Source organism: Thamnophis sirtalis, unplaced genomic scaffold (assembly GCF_051295495.1).
Source record: "Thamnophis sirtalis isolate CommonGarterSnake01/CBP01778 unplaced genomic scaffold, rThaSir2_p1.2 scaffold_2, whole genome shotgun sequence".
Classification (NCBI taxonomy): Eukaryota; Metazoa; Chordata; class Lepidosauria; order Squamata; family Natricidae; genus Thamnophis; species Thamnophis sirtalis.
Window position 1 is genome coordinate 167,037,623 of NW_028261382.1, and position 21,594 is coordinate 167,059,216.

Here is a 21,594-nt window from a genome sequence, read left to right on the forward strand (position 1 = left end):
CAAAGTCATTATTTCAACTGTTTCTTCATCCTCTGCGAAATTACATGCCAAGTGGTAATACGATTTTTCTCTCAGGCATTCTGAAGAGGACTTGGGGTTGGGAGATCATCCTGTATCTAATGAATGATAAAATGTTCTACCTTTTTTTGACTTTTATTTCTCAATACCTTAATGTTTCAGGGCAGCATTATAGAGAAAGGGCAACACTCAATTAATTAAATATAAATATGTATAACCCTGTTCTGTATGTCAGTCGGAGAAACCTTCTTAATAAACCATCCCATTAGGATAGACTACTGACTCATCTCTCTGCTTTTGTAGTCATTTGGAATTTAAATCCAATTAATCTGCTGTCATGATTTAATTATTGGAGAGGAGGAATGTAACATTCAGAACATAATGTTGTATATATGCAGAGAGCAGAAAGGACTGAAAATATGTTGGTCACAGGAATATATATTATGTATATGGATTCGTTGCAGAGATTACCGGTATATTCAGCAGGTTCTGTCCAGTTCTAGAGAACTGGTAGCAGAAAGTTGTTTGGAGAAATGATCAATACCACCTCTGACTGGGCCCGCCCCCATCTATTCTCTGCCTCCCAAGTCCCAGCTAATTGGGAGGAAATTGGGATTCTGCAGTAACCTTTCCCTGGAGTTGGGAATGAATGGAGATTTTACAGTATCCTTTCCCTGGAGTGGAGAGGGAATGGAGATTTTACAGTATCCTTCCTCTGCCATGCCCACCAAGCCATGCCATGCCTACCAAGCAGGGGTGGGTTTCTCGCCCCGTTCCAACCGGTTCAGTTGGAACAGGGCCGGTGGCATGCACACGGCGCACGCATGCGTACTAGCGTCTGTGCGATGCTCCAGCTGCTCCTGGAGGATCGCGCAGGTGCTGTATGTGTCCTGCACATGCGTGGAAGCGCAGAACTCGTCAAAACCGGGTAAGCAACGCGGGCGAGCGGGTGAGCCCTTCGCTGTTCCCGGAAGTTAGTTACTTCTGGGTTCGCCGACCAACCGGTTCGCAGGGACCGCCGCGAACCGGTTGAAACCCACCCCTGCTACCAAGCCATACCCACTGAACCAGTAGAAAAAAATTTGAATCCCACCACTGGTTCATTGGGTGTGTGTGAGAGAGAAAGAGACAAACAGCCAGATGTTATGGCTTTCTGATACAACTTACAAGTGGGTTACAAAAGGTAGTATTCTAGTTTCTTTGATGCTCATCTGAATTTTGGGGAGACGAATAAAACTCTAAAAATTGAAGACCTACCAAGACCACCTACTAACCACTTCCTTTGCCGTTTAAGATAGGAATATCTCCAAACGATCAGTTCTCTCTCTCCTCCCTCTCTCTCCCCCCCTCTCTCTCCCTCCCTCCCACTGTAACTTTGCATTCTTAATTTTTTTAAAATCTTGCTATAAAACCAATCAAATTGGAAAAAAAATTAAACGCTGATCTTTACTTTTAGTCTGCAAAAGGAAAATAAAGAACTTATCATAGGTTTATTTCCTTCCCTTGCAATCTGCATTGCTGCCTGTAACCATGGCAAAATGAACACACAGTCCAATCCACACGTCTGATGGATTCCTAGGTAACTGGTAGGAAGTCTGCTGAATGCCTCATGGACTACCAAGGAGCAATCTAGCCCTTGACATGAGGTCTCTCTATCTGTTGACTCTATTTATTCTAAAGTTTAAAGCTTGCAATTGGTGCAAAATGCAGCACTAGCCTGATCACCAGACTAAGATACGGTTCTTGATATGATAACTACCCAGAGTATGAAATCAATATGAAATAGGCAGCAAATAAATTTAATAAATTAAATAAAAATATCTATTATGTAGATATTAAGTAGTCCTCGTTTAGCTACAGTAATTGGGCTAAATCCCCATCACTAAAATCATGTGATTGTGAAACGCAACACCATGTGACCCATATTGCTTAGTGATGTGTTCTGTCCCCCCTTCTTTGCTCGTTCAAAGACAACAGGCAGACAGACTTAAAAAGAAAGAACTTTATCAGCCTTGGCTCACGCTGGCTGTGAGCCCAAAAATAAACATAAATAAAGTCTCTGGCAAGAAGATAACAGAATGCAAAACAAATAGCTCTTATGGCAAAACCAGGTGTACAGAAAGAAAACAAATCACTTCTCCAAGTGTCTCTTTGAATCAAAGTTACAGAAAGCAAATCACTTATCCAAGTGCCTCTCACAAACAAACCACGACTGATGAACAATGAACCATGAACGAACGACAAACATTGACTTCTGCAACCAGGGCGTGGCACCATCAGTCCTTTATCTCCAGAAGACCACACTAATGAGCCCCGGCTGCATTGTTATTCCTGCATCCCGACTCAACTCACAGCAAACTTCTGCTGAGTCACAACAGTGATGGCGCTCCCAGCGGTCTTCATTGCTGTTGTTTATGCATAATGAGAATATATCTGCTGAGCAAAACTCTGCATTGGTGACAGGAAGGGCATCCAGCCATTAAATACTCTGCTAGCGCCATTCAGTTGCCCAGACTCCACATTGTGAGGGATTATGGGATTGTTAAAAGATGATGATGAAGATGAAGATGAAGATGATGATGATGATGATGATGATGATGATGATGATGATAATGAATGAGTTACTTACTTTCAAGGGTTCCATCTGGAACCACACAAAACAACTGTGAGCCTTGGGAAACGGCAACGGCAATAAAATTGAATCTTGTGAAACTTGCCCTTTCCCCAAACTCACTTGTCTATCATTTTTCTTTACTGGTTCTTGGCTACATTCTTATTTCCACATCTTCAATAAGAACAGATAGACTTTCTTTTGTATTTCCTTAACCTTTCTCCTAAGTCAGGATCGGTAAATGTTTCGTTAGTTAGGTTTATTGCAGGTATAAAGGTAAAAAAAAGTTTATTGGAAACTGGGCACGTGCGTTTTAGCTCGCATTTGTCAGCTAGTACATTAAAATGGATCCTCTTTCTAACTTGGAATAAACCTGGCTAACAAGATTGTGACAATCTAACATCCGGTGGGCTGTGAGATGCTGTTAGGGCTTTGATAATCTCTTTGTTGGGAGTATTTGACTGTTCATTTTAGTCTTCATTTCAATGCTATTGAAATGTCGTTAGCTGTCTTGAGTTCTTCCTGGCAGAGTAGAAAATGGAGAAAATAAATAATAATTTCAGTCCATGCCTTTAAAATTTGTACAATCTTAGCGGGTTTACACATTCTCCATTAATTTTCCTTCAGGTGGGATCAGCAATTATATGGTGTTTGCCAGCTTTTCTGCAATATGGCACCTCTTTGGCAGGAACTATTATGTTATCTTCTCCTGGATGCTTAAAAAGGATTCACCTAAAACCATTCATTGCTTTTGGTTTCCACCCGCTGGGCTAATATCCTAGTGCCTGAAATTTTCTTTCAAATCTGAACGTTTCTAAGTAGCATCTGAGTCACCGAAGAGGGCTGTGAATTGCTTCTTTTATTTTATGCTGTTTTTTCCCTTGCTCTCTTAACATTCGGCTGCAAATGAAAATACCTTTTTTCAACCCTGGTGTTATTATTACTGCTATAGATGATGGCACCTTTAATGTCTACTATTCATTGTCATAATGGCTGCACCTGTGTATAGCAGGCATCCTGGAACTGCAGCAGCTGTGGACTGTAATTGCAAAAACATTATTTTCTGATTTTCGCCTGCAAGCATTGTGTGTTTGTGCCTGAGACTGAAATACTGTGAAGGTCCATATATGGAAGGATTATAGTTCTCCTTCCTGGTCCCATAAATTTATGCAAGCAAGATGATTAAGGATCAAAAACTTCAGTTTATGCTGGACAGTCCTGGCTTAGCTCTTTCCACGCCCAGCTTCTCTTTCGGTCTATTTCTTTTTAAAAATTCAAGCACAAAAGGCCAATGGATATTAAAACATCCTGTCTTATTTGAACCTAACAATTACCAACTGGGTACATCTTAATCCAGACTACAACGGAATCCAAAATTTCTACTGCTAAGGGAGACAGTTGTAAAGCGAGCTTTGTCCCATTTGACAACCTTTCTTGGCACAATTGTTAAGTGAATCACTTAACAATGAACTTAGTCTGGATTCCCCATTGACTTTCCTTGTCAGAAGGTCACAAAAGGTGATCACATTTGTTAGGTAAGCTCCCCGTTGGGGGAGTGAGTACGTTCAGATAAGCATTGTGAGAGTTGTGTTGGAGAACACACAAACCAGCATACAGAGACACTGCAGTTAAATAGGCTTTTACTTTCATGGAAATAGAGGTATCAGAGTCCATCAAACAGTTCAAGTCATGCACGGATAATTCAGGCAGTCATCAATATCTTTTAGTTAAGGGATAATCCAAATAACATAGTCCAGTATCATATAATCAGTTCAGTACTCAAAGTTTGCTAACAGTTGCAGAACTTACAATAACTCACGGCACTTTCTAACAGCCAACTCAGATCAGATGAGCCCAGCATCTAACAGAGAACTAACAGTCATTCTGGCTCCCTCTTATGGCTGATTGAGGAAAACAGCAACTAATCACATTTTACAGCATGATTTAAAGAAACAGGTACAACATTGTTACATGATTTATATATTGCCAACCCAACCGTTAGATTATATTCCTAACAACATTGACCCTGCAATCGTCATAAATATAAACCAGTTCCCAAGCATCTGAATTTTGATCTCGTGACCATGAGGGATGCTGCAATGATCCTGCCTATGAAGAAGTGTCATGTGTCACAATTCCGTTGTAACGTCAAATGGCTACTAATGAATGGCTTTACGTTGAGGACTATCTGTATTATTATCCCCATCCATAAGCACTACCCTGAGGTGGTATTTACTTACCTTCCCTACTGGTTTACAAATGTGAGTGTGCATGTGCCAAGCCTTCCGCGCATGCACTTTTAGCTAAAAAAAGGGCCTAAATGGGATGCTGTAGAGCCGGGATGAGTGGGCGGGGCCAGCCGCAATTTCTGCTACCGGTTCAGGCAAACCGGTCTGAACCAGTAGAATACCACCTCTGGCACTACCCTAGTCTTCATCCCACCCCTACCCAATATTTCCACAAAAAATCTCTTAAAAAGCAACTCCTGCAGAGAAAAATAAAAGCTGGAAATTCAACTCAGTAAGAGAGTTATTCTTTGTGCGTTTGATCTTTTTTCGATTGGAGCCTGAGTTTAGGTTTGAATGATTTGGCATTCTGGCTTAGTACCATGGTTAATGAGTTCACTTGGCTATTTTCCATCTAATGACTTGTTCAATGTTTTCACAGGGGGATACTAGAGATGTCATATCATTTTGTAATGTTCTGCCATTTTGCCCTAGTAATGATCCGGAACATTGCTACATTACCAATATTTTGGATTTTTCTTTTGAATGCCAGTTGCTACTAAATAGATGTTGAAATGGTTTTTTTTAAAAAATAGAAATTTGTGGGGGGAAGGCAGGGGTGGGTTTCAACCTGTTCGCGACGGTCCCCGCGAACCGGTTGGTCGGCGAACCCGGAAGTAAGTAACGTCTGGGAACGGCGAAGGGCCCACCCGCCCGCCCGCGCTCCTTACCAGTCTTTGAAGGCTTCTGTGCTTCCACGCAGGCGCATGGTACATACAGCGCCTGCGCAATTCTCTGGAAGCATCGCGCAGGTGCTAAGACGCATGCGTGAACTGCGCGCGTGCACAAGGACGCTGCCGCCCCCGTTCCAACCGAACCGGTTGGAACGGGATTAGCAACCCACCACTGGGGGGAGGGGATAATAACACAACTGACATTTAAAAACAAGAGGAAAAAAAGAAACCAAGAAAGCCTTCCGGAATCAATTTGACATAAACCTAAAATATGGGGAGGGTGGGGAGAGGCATATTTGCATATTATTTGTGCTTTGGTTGTCAATCTCAAAATATGAAAATGAAATCAGAAAAAATGGTAGAAATGGTAGAAATATAATTGCAGTATTTAATGATTGCATTAGTAGAGCTTTATTATTTGTCAAGATCCACTGGAGCTCTAAAAAAATTAGGAGGAAAAAGACTGGATCTCCTTTGTCCTAGCGTATTCCCACAGATGCAGGGTCCGCTTTTTGGATCATTGAATGCCACTTTGCACAGTCAGCTGTGTGTCCATTGTGCTTTGCACGCGTGGGTTCGAATCCCACCCTCGTCGCCAGTGTTAAGTTCCCTAGAAGAACCAGGCGGGAGGCGTCTGAGGTAAGTTAAAGTCAATCAACTTTATTAACAGGCATTTGCAAACATGAACAAGTAGACCGGCACCCCCTCCCTGTCTGACAGCTATTTATACGGAGCTGTCAGACAGGGAAACCAATAGCCGCGCGTTTGACAGCCCGGCAACTGCAGGTCGCGCCTGATTGGCTCTGGCGCACCTAGCTTTTGCAGAGCTGTCATTCGTAAGTCCGAGGACTTAACAAGCTGCATCTCCGGGACACAGGCCCGCAGCTTGGATGCCTTTGTTGATGATGTCTTGCCATCTCTCTTTTGGAAGCCTACGAGGTTGCCGGCCTTTGACTTCTAGTTGGTAGGCAGCAGAGGTGGGTTCCTACCAGTTCGCACCTATTCGGCAGAACCGGTTTGTCAAATCTACCGAACTGGTTAGAAGAGGTTCCACCAGTGGACCCGGAAAGCAGGTCACACCTACAGAAGAGGTTCCAAATTTTTTTGAAACCCACCACTGGTCCTTGGATATGATTATTCTACACTATCATGCTCATATTTATAAAACTCAGTGGCTCTGTGAAAGGTAAGGATAAACTTACCTTCTCGTTGTTCCTATCACCCATCTCCTCCCACTTATGACTGCAGGACTCTAACTTTGTTGCTTGTATCCTTATGATTTATATTGATATTGATTGTTTCCTGATTGCTTATGTGTACCCTATGACTGTCATTAAGTGTTGTGCCTTATGATTCTTGTTGAATGTATTACTCTCCTTATGCATACTGAGAGCAATATGCACCGAATTCCTTGTGTGTCCAATCACACGTGGCCAATGAAAAATTCTATTCTACTCTATTCTAATAGCTGTTCCTGTGACATCTGCTGTAACAGAAGATGGCACTCTTTCCTCACTCTTTGTAAGAGCTTTGCAGAAAACAGAAATTTCCCTTTAGAGCAGTGTTTCTCAACCTTGGCAACTTGAAGATGTCTGGACTTCAACTCCCAGAATTCCCCAGCCAGCGAGGGGAATTGAAGTCCAGACATCTTCAAGTTGCCAAGGTTGAGAAACACTGCTTTAGAGGGATGTGTGTGTGTGTGTGTATGTTGTATTTATGGATTATTAAAATGAAAATATATCTTAAGAGTTATTCTGAAACAAATATATAAGTATAATCTTTATTGTCATTGTACTTAAATACAACGAAATTGGTTTCGAAATTGTATAGGAACAAATTATAATTAAAATGTGTTAAAGTGACATCAAACTGTACACCAACAGTAGTTTACTGGGAATCTTATTTCTAAATACTATTTTTTCAGAAACATGCATTTCAAGGTAGATATGTGTGCCTATGTGTGTTTGTGTGCATGTAACATTCTAAAATTACCTACTGCATACTACAAATTCTCAGTGGTACTGACATTTTCCTTATTCAGTATCCAATGTGCTATCTACTTCAAGCAACCCGAGAAAGCCCTACAAATCCTTTTTAAAATGATTGCACGGGGGTGTTTTTTGTGTGTGTGTGATAAACTGAGATAAATCAGTGACAGCAGCATTTCTTGTATGCAAGATACATTTATCTGTGAAGGTTTACAGAAAAAAAATAAAATCATGCTTTTATAGAATCATGAAGCATTAGAAGCACTATCATGTAGTTCAAAATTTGCCTAAGAACTTCCTAATCTGTATGTATGTATGTATGTATGTATGTATGTATGTATAAATGTGTGTGTGTGTGTGTGTGTGTTATATTTGTGCTGATAAATAAATAAAGGGAGACTAGTATAAATCTATTTCAAGCTATTTAGCTCTCATCAGCTAGCCATACCCTTACTGGGATTCGATTTAGCTGATGAGAGCTAAATAGCTTGAAATAGATCTATACTAGTCTCCCTTTATTTATTTATCAGCACAAATATAACACAAAATATAACAAAGGCAACAGTAAAAATACTGGGTTTCTGTCGTGATGGATTCTTGTGACGAGCCGATTGACAGATAATGGAAGTTGTTAGCTTCCTCCCATAATTGGGGCATACCAGGGGTTGTGACACTATATATATCTATATCTATCTATCTATCTATCTATCTATCTATCTATCTATCTATCTATCTATCTATCTATCTATCATCTATCTATCTATCTATCTATCTATCTATCTATCTATCTATCTATCTATATATCTATCTATCTATCTATATATCTATATCTATCTATCTATCTATCTATCTATCTATCTATCTATCTATCTATCTATCTATCTATCTATACACACACAGACATATATTCTTTATTAAAAATAATACATTCATACTACATTTATCACACATAAATTCTCTTCATGTAAACCTCAGTAAGTTTACTGTGGTTTCTGAGTAATATTCTGCCAGATCTGCTATCTTGTAAATTTGGTAAATGCGGTTCTTTTTCCCAGAGTGATGGAGCCTAACTGGTTTTAAAGTGGATGGGTGCCATCTGGGAAAGCCTTGTGATATAACTGAAGACAGGTAACATAATTTATCCATGGTTCAATCACACATTGCCAAAATAACATTAGGTAAAGGTAAAGGTTCACCTGCACATGCATGCTAGTCGCTTCCAGCTCTAGGGGGCGGTTCTCATCTCCATTTCTAAGCCAAAGAGCCAAGTGCTGTCTGAAGAAGTCTCTGTGGTCATGTGGCCGGCATGACTAAACACCGAAGGCGCACAGAGCACTGTTACCTTTCCCACCAAAGGTGGTCCCTATTTTCCTACTTGCATTTTTACATGCTTTCGAACTGCTAGGTTGGCAGAAGCTGGGACAAGTAACGGGAGCTCACTCCGTTATGGGGCGCTAGGGATTTGAACTGCTGAATTGCCGACCTTCTGATTGACAAGCTCAGCATCGTAGCCACTGAGCCACTGCGTCCCTAAAAATAACATTAGCCAGTTCTTAATAAAAACCTATCATTTAATTCTAGTATGCATGATAAAAACTGTCCTCTATTTCATGCAATTATGTTCATCATTCATGAAAGGCTCAAGGTGGCATACTTGGTTTTTTCTGCCTCAGTGCATTTCACGGCTAAATCAGTCTAGGTCTCCTCAATAGATTTAAGCGTGAGATCTCAAGTAGTAAATGACAAATAGAAAGTTAAGGAATTACTGAAGTTGCTTCATATGTTCAAAGAAAAGAAGTTACTACAAGTCCTTCATTGCTTCACAACACAAGGACCGATGTTTGTAAGGAAAAGAGGAGAGGAAAACTCTAGAAAATGCAGGAATTTCTAAACAAAGACAGAAATATTATTTGTTTTCATTGCTACCATTTTTTTAAAAAGTCTAAAATTCGGTATAAATCAGTGGTGGGTTGCAGGAAGTACGTCCTGGTACGGGCGTACCGGAGCCTTCCCGGAGCACCGGCTACCATTCTGGTACGGTGCTCCGGAGGGCCCACCCGCCCGCCTCAGCTCCTTACCCGTCTTTTAAGTCTTCAGTGCTTCCGCACACACTGCATACAATGCCTGCGTGACGCTCCGCTGAGCAGCTGGAGCATTGCGGAGGCTCGCGGAAGTGGTAAGATGCATGTGCCTGCTTTGCGCGCATCCATGTGGACACCGCCGTGCCTGTTCCAACCGTACCAGTTGGAACGGGATCCAGAACCCACCACTGGTATAAATATATATAGTACAAGCATGTTGCCACTTTAACATTTCCTCTTTATTATGCCTGGCCATTCAACAAAATCTTAAACTTTCTATATTATTAGAAGTCCATGTTCTAGACTCATTAAAATTATATTTTGGCTATTACAACTTGCTTTATATCAGCACCATTTCTACCCCTCAGTTCTCCCAAAGAGCTCATCTTTACTTTGATCCACCTTGAAAACTTAGATCATATAGAAAATGCCACAAGGAAACCACTGCTGATCAACAGTAAAGTGAAAAAAAAAATACTATGGAATCGGGAACTATAAAGGTCACTTACCCCATTCCATACAAAAAGGAAATAAAATAAATACATTGCTTGTGCTTTTACTATCTGATTTATTATAGATCTGGCAAGGAGCATATGGTAGACACATGAACTGAAGAACCAGCATGCTGACCAGTGGTGGGATTCAAATAATTTAGCAACCGGTTCTCTGCCCTAATGACCAGCAGGGTAGGTGGGGCTTGGTGGTCATGTGACTGTGTGGGTGTGGCCAACTCAACATCACTCATGTTGATGGGGCTTCACCTTAGCTGTTACAATGTAATAAGGGTTAACCGGAGAGGCAGTTTCTGTAAGCAGGGCAATAAAGATTAGGCTAGAAACAACACCAGAATGTTTCCTTCCTGCCTTCCTTACAGGATTAGCCCTGTAAAGTGGAAAAAGAAACAAAATGAGATTTCTTCCAACAACCAGTTCTCTGAACTGCTTAGAAAGTTACCAACCGGTTCTCCCGAACAGGTGCGAACTGGCTGAATCCCACCACTGACGCTGACTGAGGATTTCTGGGAATTGAAGTCCACAAATCTTAAAGTTGACAAATACCATTCTGAATGAAATACCTTTCATTTTCTTCATTTCTACGTCCAACTTCAGGGGATGGAGGGAGGACAGTCTGAACGAAATATTTGATAGCGAGAAGAGAATTTCCCAAAATGCACTGCGAATTGCCTCTGCCAGAAATGGGTAGATGGAGCAAGGTGCATGTTTAGGAAAGATGACCCCGTTTAGGCAGTGGTGGGATGCAACTCGTTTAACAACCGGTTCAGTGAGTGTGCATTTCACGGCAATTTGTTGTGCCGCGCGAATCAGCTGAGGTAAAAAAACAGGGAAATATAGGCTAGGAAAGCACAGGGGTGGGTGGGCGGGGCCAAATGCTCACCAGAACTACCGGTTTGCCTGAATCGGTCCGAACTGGCTGAATCCCACCCCTACTTTTAGGAACAGTTGGGAGGCCGTGACAGGAAACCAAATGAGCCCTCTTAGAAAAGAAGTCAACCTCCAGCAATATGGACTGTCTCAGTAATACGGTCCAAAGAAACGGTGTCCCAAGTCTCCTGTGTGGCTGAGTCTGGTTATTTAATGAGAGGCGAGCATTTCAATCTAAACATACGCATTTGACATTTGTTTTAACACCAGAGCACCAGAAATCACAGATGTCTGCTGGCTGGTTGGCTGCAAGTGCAAAACTTTTTTTTTTCTTCAAGCAAGGAGGAACATACACCGACTCATGGTGATGCATTTTTCCCCCCAGACCTAGAAATAGTGGAAAGGAGAAGGCAAGGGATGTCTTTTATCTGAGCCAACATTTATGCATCCTGCTCAGTGGTGAAATTCAATTTTTTTTACTACCTGTTCTGTGGGCGTCGCTTGGTGGGGGTGATGTGGCTCAGTGAGCATGGCTTAGTGGGCGTGGCAGGGGAAGGATCCTGCAAAATCTCCATTCCAGTGGTCGGTTTCAAAAATTGTTCGAACCTACTCTGTGGGTGTGGCCTCCTTTGTGGGAGTGGCTTGCCGCCCATGTTACCGGATGGGAGTGGCTTGCTGCCCATATGACCGGATATGAAGATGCTGACGACACTTGTCAGAACCACCTTAAATTACCTCACACAGCACTGGCATGCATAAGAATATGATGCAAACTTGTTTTTTAAAAGGCATCTTTGGTTTGCGTTAAAACAACTTCAACACACGCAATGTTTTGATTGCACCACAAACGCAGTAGTCATCCTTACCTTTCACAGAGGCACTAAGTTTTATAAATGTGAGCATGATAGTGTAGAATAATCATATCCAAGGACCAGTGATGGGTTTCAAAAAATTTTGGAACCTCTTCTGTAGGTGTGGCCTGCTTTCCGGGTCCACTGGTGGAACCTCTTCTAACTGGTTCGGTAGATTTGATGAACCGGTTCTACCGAATAGGTGCAAACTGGTAGGAACCCACCTCTGTCCTATTCCAACTAAAATACAAATCTTTTCAAAGCTGCTTAATGTTTTACATCACAGAACACTGGTTTGCTCCTATGGGTGGTTGATACCTCTGATCCCTGGTTTTGTCAGGAGACAGGAAGGTGTTTCTCAATTTTGGCAACTTTAAGACTTGTAGACTTCAATTCCCAGATTTCTCCAGCCAACATAGCTCCCTGGGGAAAGATGGGAGTTGAACCCACACATCTTAACATTGGTAGGTTGGGGAGAAACGGGTCAGTAGCTAGAGGTATACTTCACATTTTCCAGGAAGGACCACTTTTCACAGACTTCAGGTGAACAGCACAGTTGTGTCAGCTTTGTAGTTTGCTGGCAGTCGTGTAAAGTTAAGAGGCAGCAGAAGCAGACTTGCAAGAATGAGATACAACATTACAGAGATAGTCCAGGTCTTAGGACAAAACGCTGGCATGGAGAAAAAAGCATTTCAGGCAATCCTTTTTACCAATTACCTTGTTTAGTGGTCATTCGTTGCTATGACAGTGATAAAAAAAGTAACCGTGCAATCAATCCTGTTATTTATGACCTTCATAGCAAAAAGTTGAAATAAGATCATAAGCACAGTTACGGTTTCACTTAGCACCTACTTTGCTTTATGACTCAGTTGTTGGTCTCAACTGTGGCCACTAAATGAGGACTGGCCTTATAGATAGCCCCATTCTTAAAAGCAATCAATACTTGGGCCATGTATTGGCCTGACATCCATGGTTCCACCACAAAACCGCGGTAGACAAAAGCGCGCTCGACGAAAGCGCGTACGTGACGTCATCACAGCGCGACGAAAACATCGCGCTGTGATCGATAAATGTAAAATTAAAGCAAAAACCTTACCCTAACTCCCCCAAACCTAACCCTAAACCTAACCCTAAACCTAACCCTAAACCTAACCCTTAACCTAACGCTAAACCTAACACTAACCCTTAACCTAACGCTAAACGTAACCCTAACCCTTAACCTAACCCTAACCCTAACCCTAAACCTAACCCTTACCTTTATGTGAATCGGCTTGCTTTAATTTTATTTTTATTTCAATTTTAAATTTTTTTCGTCATGCTGTGATGACGTCACGTACACGTTTTCGTCGAGCGCGCTTTTGTGGACCGCGGTTTTGACGGGTCACGGACATCCATTCGCTTATTATTAAAGGATTTAAGCCTGCTACAATCATGCCGAATTCAAAGGCTATGATTGATCCAAGAAAATATCCTGGATTGGTCAACTTTAAGGCCAAATTCTGAGAGCTGAACCAAGTGCCCAAGGCAACATGTAAATTAAGGACTATGGCTGGCCGCATGAAAGAAATTGACACAGGAGAAAATGAGTAAAATTCAGATTAATGTTAAAAAGCTCTAATAGGGAGTGTAATGAGGTGATAAAACTCATTGGCCATTGCTGTCACTGTCAAAGGACTCATTATATCACTCATCCCCTCCCCCAGCTCTCTCTGCAAGTTGCAAAATAGATAGTGTCTGTTTCTGCAAAGTATTTCAATGCTATCACATTCAATTCTACAGAGAGGAATCTATTTTGATTATCATGTTATAGAACATGTGATGTACTATAGCCAAATAACCCAGAAGTGGCACACAGAGCCATCTCTCTGGGCACACCAGCTGTCTCCCGTTGCTCTTCTGGGTTCTGGTGTGCACATGCGCGCCAGCCAGCTGTTCTTCCCACATGTATGTGTGCCAGAAATTGGAAGACCAGGTGACTGGCGCACATGGACCGGCTGGAAACTCAGCTTCCTGGCACATACATGAGCGGTGGGGAGCTGCTCTTCCGGTTTCTAGTGCTCCCCCCCACGCATGCTCCCGTTTCGGCACTTAGTGCCGAAAAGGTTCACCAACACTGCACTATAGTCATTATGGCATTGGGTCACTATTGGGAAGATTTGGGTCTAATTCCCCTTTAGCTATTAAAAAAACCTACTGGAAAATTTGGACCCAATATCTATCAAATAAATGCATTTGATTGAATTGCCATGATTTTAAAGCAGGGGTCTCCAATGGGGGTTCCACCACAAATCCTCGAAGCCCTTATCCGCGGAGACATAAGCGCGAAGACTAATTCGCACCGTTCGAAGCACTAAGGAAAAACGTGACCCTACCGCGATGACATAATCGCGGAGGGCAAATCCGCGCATTCCCAAGCACTCAGTACCCTAACCCTAACCCTAACCCTAACCCTAACCCTAACCCTAACCCTAACCCTAACCCTAACCCTAACCCTAACCCTAACCCTAACCCTAAACCTAAACCTAAACCTAAACCTAAACCTAAACCTAAACCTAAACCTAATCCTAACCCTTATCTTAATTGAAATCGGCTTTCTGCCCTGGCGCCGTTTTAAAGCGCCCTTCTGTTGCCACGCTGTTGTCGCGGCGGTGATGACGTGCGGTGATGACGTCACGGCTTTAGCGACGCGATTTTATCACCACTATTTTGACGAGCGCGGTTTTGTCGTGCCACATCCAATGGGAACTTTAAGACTTGTGGACCTCAACTCCCAGAATTCCTCAGCCAGCATGGCAGTTTCTGGAAATCAGATCCTCCTAACTGGAAGCGAAGTTAGATTTGGATCAATGCTTCAGGTTTGGATCAAAGAGGTTTGTACATCTATGGAGCATGTTGCTGTGATGCTTAGAACCAGGGAAATGCCTGCAGACATGTTCCATGAACAGGAGTCCGAAGCGCAGATCAGAAGATGGAGGTGAATATAAGACCATCTCCAACCTCTGTAGACTTGCACTACCACAAAAAACAGCTTTATTCCAATTCAGACGCTATCAGCAAATAGATAAATCAATATTCTGCACATGGATAACGATGGGGATGCTGGGATTTGAGCCGATTCTTAACCGGTATAAAAGGCTTTTCTAGAAGTACTGTAGTTATGAACCCAGGGTGACTATGTAGCACTTTAGACAGCAGAGTAAACCTAAGATATTTTAGCTAAAGAGTTGCAGAGGACAACAGAAGGGTGTATGGTTGTTGTTTTTTACTAATCCTGTTGTGTGAGCAAAGTTATGTAAACAAAGCACAATATTATGGTTAATAGCACAAGGGAATTTTAAATTAATAGGATGGGGAATTGGTTGCACCACTCACTGCACAAGGTAGAAGCACTAAGCCTTCTAACTCCATTCTCCTGAAAGGGAAGTTGCATTCTATTTAAGCAGTTTGGAAAGTCACTTATATTGCAATCTGGCACATTTAAATAATAGTAATACTCCAGGAAAACATTCCCAGGGAATGCACACCCTTTATGTCACTCTTACAGGAAGCTCATTCAGTCAGTCACAAATGCACACAGTACACACATTGAATGCATTTCTCCAAAAAAATCTTCAGTAGACTTTTTGGAAGAAAAAGGAAAACTGAAGACTTCCTTTCCTCTCCCAAGCCTTCTTACATGGTGGTTGGCTTCCCATTGTCACCTCAAGAAAAGGAAAACCCATCTCTTTCTCTCTCCTTCCCAGTTTCTGTTCAAAATGTCTACTTTTCAACCAGCATTAGCATCAGGAAAACAGTCAAATATACATTTGCTGGACATCTGATCAGTCCTGAAAATTAAAAGGCTACCAAGGGACTACAGCATTGGTGGTATTCAGCTGGTTTGGACCGATTTGGGCGATTAGATTTAGATTTAGATTTAGTTTATTTGTATGCCGCCCTTCTCCGGGAGGGACTCAGGGTGGCGAACAACTCGAAAGGGGGAAAGGGGATACAAACACAATACACGTAATTAAAATACACGAAAATCACACAGCCATACAAGTCGAGAGGGGAGGGGAACTCATCAACCCCAGGCCTGCCGGCACAGCCAGGTTTTGACGGCTTTCCGGAAGGCCTGGAGAGAGGTGAGGGTCCGAATCTCCGTGGGGAGTTCATTCCAAAGGGCCAGAGCTGCTACAGAGAAGGCCCTCCCCGGGTGGTAGCCAGATGGCATTGGCTGGTGGACGGAACCCGGAGGAGGCCGACCCTGTGCGATCTAACGGGTCTATGGGAGGTAATTGGCAGCAGGCGGTCTCTCAAGTACCCAGGTCCAATACCAATAGTGGCGACCTGCAGGTGGGCACAGCCCCCCGCCCCGGCACTATGCGGTTCTATTTAGTCACATTTTCTAAGCTGCATGCATGCGTGCAACCTGCGTGCGCGAGCAAAGCGCATGCACAGAAAGCCACGTGCATGTGTGGAAGCCGCATATTCACATTTTCATTGTGCGGTGAACTTGGTGGTAAATTTATGTGAAACCCACCTCTGGACTAAAGTACCCATGGGGTGGGACTGAGGTGGGGAAACTCATTTATTTTTCTGTTGGGTTGTTGTAACTGCTAAATAAGAAGTGTTTGAACGCTGCATAAAGTTTAGGTATCGGTTCGATAACATGCCTTGAAGAATAGTTGACTGCATCTCATTAATTAAATATGGGTTTTCAAAAGAAGGCTGCTGGCACGATGGGCTGTTCTTTTCCATCACTCTGTGTCATCTGTCTTGCAAACTTTGGAGATGCTTTCCAAGAAGAGCTTTCTGCAGCATACCAATGGGCTGTGTGGCAAAGATTTCTAGTTAGAGGAGGAAGAAATTACTGAAATACAATGTGGATTAATTTCGAGTAAGCAGATTATATTTCCATTGTTTTCAATGATTTGTTTGCCTTCGCTTCTTAGCGCCTGGTGCGTGGAAGGGCCAAAACAGTTGCTTGTTTTTCAGAAAATTCCACACGGATTTGGTCATGCAGTAGAACCGTTTCCTTGAGGGATTGGCTTTGGATGACAAACAGAACATCTCACTGCACTCTTTATATTTTTTTACTGCCTGAAAATTAGCCAGAGCCACTTTGCTTTTCACTCTGCTTAAGAAAACTGTGAGAAGCAGGAGCCTCATTAGAGATGCCCATATTTGGAGCTAAAAAGAGAAAGCTGCGGTTGTCTTGATGCTTAAGAACTTGTCAAAGGGGTCTAAAGGGGACTTGTTTAAACTACAGGTTTCAGACTTCCCCAAACACATCAGTGTTTACTTTTGTTAATTTTTGTTAAATTTTTTTATGTATATGTAATGTGCATGAGTATATTTATATTTGCTGTTGGGATCTGTACAGGCCAGGGATGTTAAACTCAATTTCATTGAGGGCCATAGCAGGGTTTTGTTTGATCTTGGGGTGGGTGGGTGTGGCTGGGGCGCAGTGGTGAGTTTCAAAAATTTTTCGAACCTACTCTGTGGGTGTGGCCTCCTTTGTGGGAGTGGCTTTCCGGCCATGTGACCTGGTGGGAGTGCTAAACCTAACCCTAAACCTAACCCTAAACCTAACCCTTACCTTAAGTTAAATCGGCTTTCTGTCTCCGCGCTATTGTAAAGCGCCCTTCTGTCTCCGTGCTGTTGTCTCCGCGCTGTTGTCTCCGCGTTGATGACGTCGCGGTTGTAGCGACGCAGTTTAGTCGGGCACGGTTTTGACGTTCGCCCTTTTGCCGGGTCACGAAGTAGAATAATCCAATCAAAAGGAACATGTGTCAAGGAACCAACATAGGAATATTAGGGCGTTAACTTCCTTAATCAAAACTGTATAAAATTTGTGCTTGTGCATTGTTTGAGGTCTTGGCTCCTTTAGCTGCTGAGACCCTGTTGCTGGACTACTCCAATAAAAGAAGGTGGAAAAGCCATTCCTCGTATCTGGTGGTCTTTATTGACTTTGACGCCAGGCTAAGACCCCTTTTGGGTACAACAATCAAATCAAGGTGAGGCAGAGAACTTAGTCAGAAGCCTACGGAGATATCTGTAGGAATTTTGGGCCCCATAGATGCAATGTTAGGGACGTGGTGGCTCAGTGGCTAAGACCCTGAGCTTGTTGATCAGAAAGGTCGGCAGTTTGGCAGATCGAATGTCTAGTGCCATGTAATGGAGTGAGCTTCCGTTACTTGTCCCAGCTTCTGCCAACCTAGAAGTTCGAAAGCATGTAAAAATGCAAGTAGAAAAATAGGAACCACCTTTGGTGGGAAGGTAACAGCATTCTGTGCACCTTCGCCGTCATGCCAGCCACATGACCACAGAGACATCTTCGGACAGTGCTGGCCTTTGGGCTTTGAAATGGAGATGAGCACCGCCTCCTAGAGTCGGGAATGGCTAGCACATATGTGTTAGGGGAATCTTTACCTTTACTAGATGCAATGTTGGGGAACAAGAGCCGAGGTGGCGCAGTGGTTAGGGTGCAGTACTGCAGGCCACTTCAGCTGACTGTTATCTGCAGTTCAGCGGTTCAAATCTCACCGGCTCAAGGTTGACTCAGCCTTCCATCCTTCCGAGGAGGGTGAAATGAGGACCCAGACTGTGGGGGCGATATGCTGACTCTGTAAACCGCTTAGAGAGGGCTGAAAGCCCTATGAAGCGGTATATAAGTCTAACTGCTATTGCTATTGCTAACTTAGAGCATGGCCAAAAAAAGAGAGAAAACACTGGACTCCCACAAATACCCATAATGCAAAGCAGCTTGCATTTGTGCTTTCTGGTGCGAGAAATGGCAAGGTATCTCTCGTACCCTGGTGTGAAGTGGGAACAATATCTCCAGGCGGTATATTTAATAAGCAGATAACAAAGTGCCTGTCAGTCTGCTCAGCCTTTGAGAGGTTGCTTCGATGGCAGGTTTTATAGACTTATTTCCCATCAACGAACAGCCCTGATGGCATTAATTCGTCCCATTGAAACAAATGAGTCTGTGGATGGATCTGGCTGCATAGCTTTCTGGGGAATTCATTCTGTATCTTTCATGTTAGCGATATCTGAGAAAAACAGGAAACTGTTTTCCTATCTCATTCACATAATAGATAAGATGAGAAATTAGCTGCTGGATGAGCATCCTGGGGGCTGTTTATTTTGTCACAATAAATAAGGTTTGGCTGAGGCTAAGGCTGTGTGTGTGTGTGTGTGTGTGTGTGCGTGTGTGTGCGTGCGCCGCACATGTTCATGTGCACAAGCCCACCCAGCTAGATTTGCCATGAAAGCAGCTCATTTTTCTCACTGCCAAGTCAAACTCTCTCTGTGAGTAGGGGTTGCTGGGTACATGCATATAAAGGGACATATTTGCTAAATGTAGCCATTAAAATTCCCTGAGGATTGTGAGACTATTTTAACCGGTTCCAATGAATGAAGACACTCAGGTCGTAAAACAAAATTATTAGATGTCAATTGGAAATAAGAAAGAGTCCACCTATGCCATTCAGGATTATCTCAAGCACGTATGGGCTACGTTTTTTTCTTCCAATGCCACACGTCTATTCATTCTCATTTTCTGGGGGTTTGTTTTAATGCATTATCTGTGAAGTTCTCCAAATGCACTCTTAGTCATGTGACTGGGTGGGAGTGGCTTGGCAGTCATGTAACCGGATGGGAGTGGCCAAGACAATGTCATTGAATTCTTTGCCCCAATGGATGATCTACAAAAAGAAGATATAAAAAAGGAAATTTATTATTTTGTGCACTTACTACTTAAATAAGATTAAAATAAGTACACAAAACAATAAAAGAGCTACTTACAGAAGGTAAGTAGCTTACTACTTACTACTTGTATTTCAAAGGGAATAAATCAGTGGTGGGTTTCAAAAATTTTTGGAACCTCTTCTGTAGGTGTGGCCTGCTTTCCGGGTCCACTGGTGGAACCACTTCTAACCGGTTCGGTAGATTTGAGGAACCGGTTCTACCGAATAGGTGCAAACTGGTAGGAACCCACCTCTGAATCTGTGTAAGATAATTATCACAAGTGGAGGCCCAAACCAAGCTAGTGCTTGTGTAGTAGAAGCTAGAGCCAGAAGAAGAATCTCCCTGGCGAGTTATTTCTTTAAACAGCCATCATGCAATTTCAGAAGTTTATGACAGTTTCTCTACCCTGTATACCAGGGGTGGGTTTCTCGCCCTGTTCCAACCGGTTCGGTTGGAATGGGGCCGGCGATGTCCTCGTGCACGAGCGCAGTGCACGCATGCGTACTAGCACCTGTGCGATGCTCCAGCTGCTCCTGGAGGATCGCGCAGGCGCTGTATGCGTTCTGCGCATGCGTGGAAGCGCAGAACTCGTCAAAACCGGGTAAGAAACGCGGGTGGGCGGGTGGATCCTTTGGCGTTCCCGGAAGTTACTTACTTCCGGGTTCGCCGACCAACCGGTTCGCGGGGACCACCGCGAACTGCCTGAAACCCACCCCTGCTGTATACCTACTAACACATCACGATCAGAAATAGGATTTTTTTTGTTCCTTTTATTCCCCAGCTCATATTTTAATTTATTATTTGTTAAATTTATACACCACCTTTTGTTCAGGAGCTTAGTCTGACCCTCCAGCCTTCATAGGTGTCCAACAAAACAAATAATAGTAAACAGTATTTGGTACTCTAAGAGTACTACTTTCTTGCAAAGTCCTTATCAACATACAGAGTAAAGTGACCGGCTTTATGTGTCTATTTCCTAGCTATTTCTCTGCCTGGAAACAATGAATCTCCCAGTTTATTGAAACTGTCATTGAAAGCAAATGACAAACTGTTGTGCTGTAAACAACCTTGGGGGGAAAAAAGTATTGCATTCATCGTTTGTCAGTAGATTGGATCAAAAACTCATCAGCACTTAGAAAAATCTTCTTTCCATATTTGCCCTGTACTTGGTAGTATCTATATGTTCCTTTATATTGTCACTTTTTCCCCTGAAAAAAATGTGTTCTGATCTTGTATTAGCCTGTTGACCTATAGCTCTTCAGACTCCAAAATTAAGATAGGTAAGTACCTAAAGGTTTTATTAATGCAACAGCAAAACTTAGGATTTTAACCTTAACTCTTGATGCTCGGTTGCAGGTCAAAAATCTCACTTACGGAAATTGACTGCCATGTGTTTCTTAACAGTACAGCGCCTCCTTTTTTAGCTTTGAAATCCAGTGGATTTAGTTATTTAGTTATTTAGTTATTTAGTTATTTAGTTATTTAGTTATTTAGTTATTTAGTTATTTAGTTATTTAGTTATTTAGTTATTTAGTTATTTAGTTATTTAGTTATTTAGTTATTTAGTTATTTAGTTATTTAGTTATTTAGTTATTTAGTTATTTAGTTATTTAGTTATTTAGTTATTTAGTTATTTAGTTATTTAGTTATTTAGTTATTTAGTTATTTAGTTATTTAGTTATTATTTATTTATTTATTATTATTATTTATTTATTGACCAATATTACTGTTAGCATAAGGCCAGTGGATACCAGCATTTAGGCCAGGGTGGAATTCAGATTTTGTCACTGGTCCATATACCATAGTTTTTATAGCATAATCTCAGGCAATATTATAATTCATCCTTTCCAAGAACATTGGTCGATAGCAAGCTAAAATGTAAGGGGGTTTGTCTTGAAACTTGAAAGATGAATAGAAAGATGAGTCCATCTATTTTTTCCCCCCAGAGAATCAAGCACTGCTGATTTGGG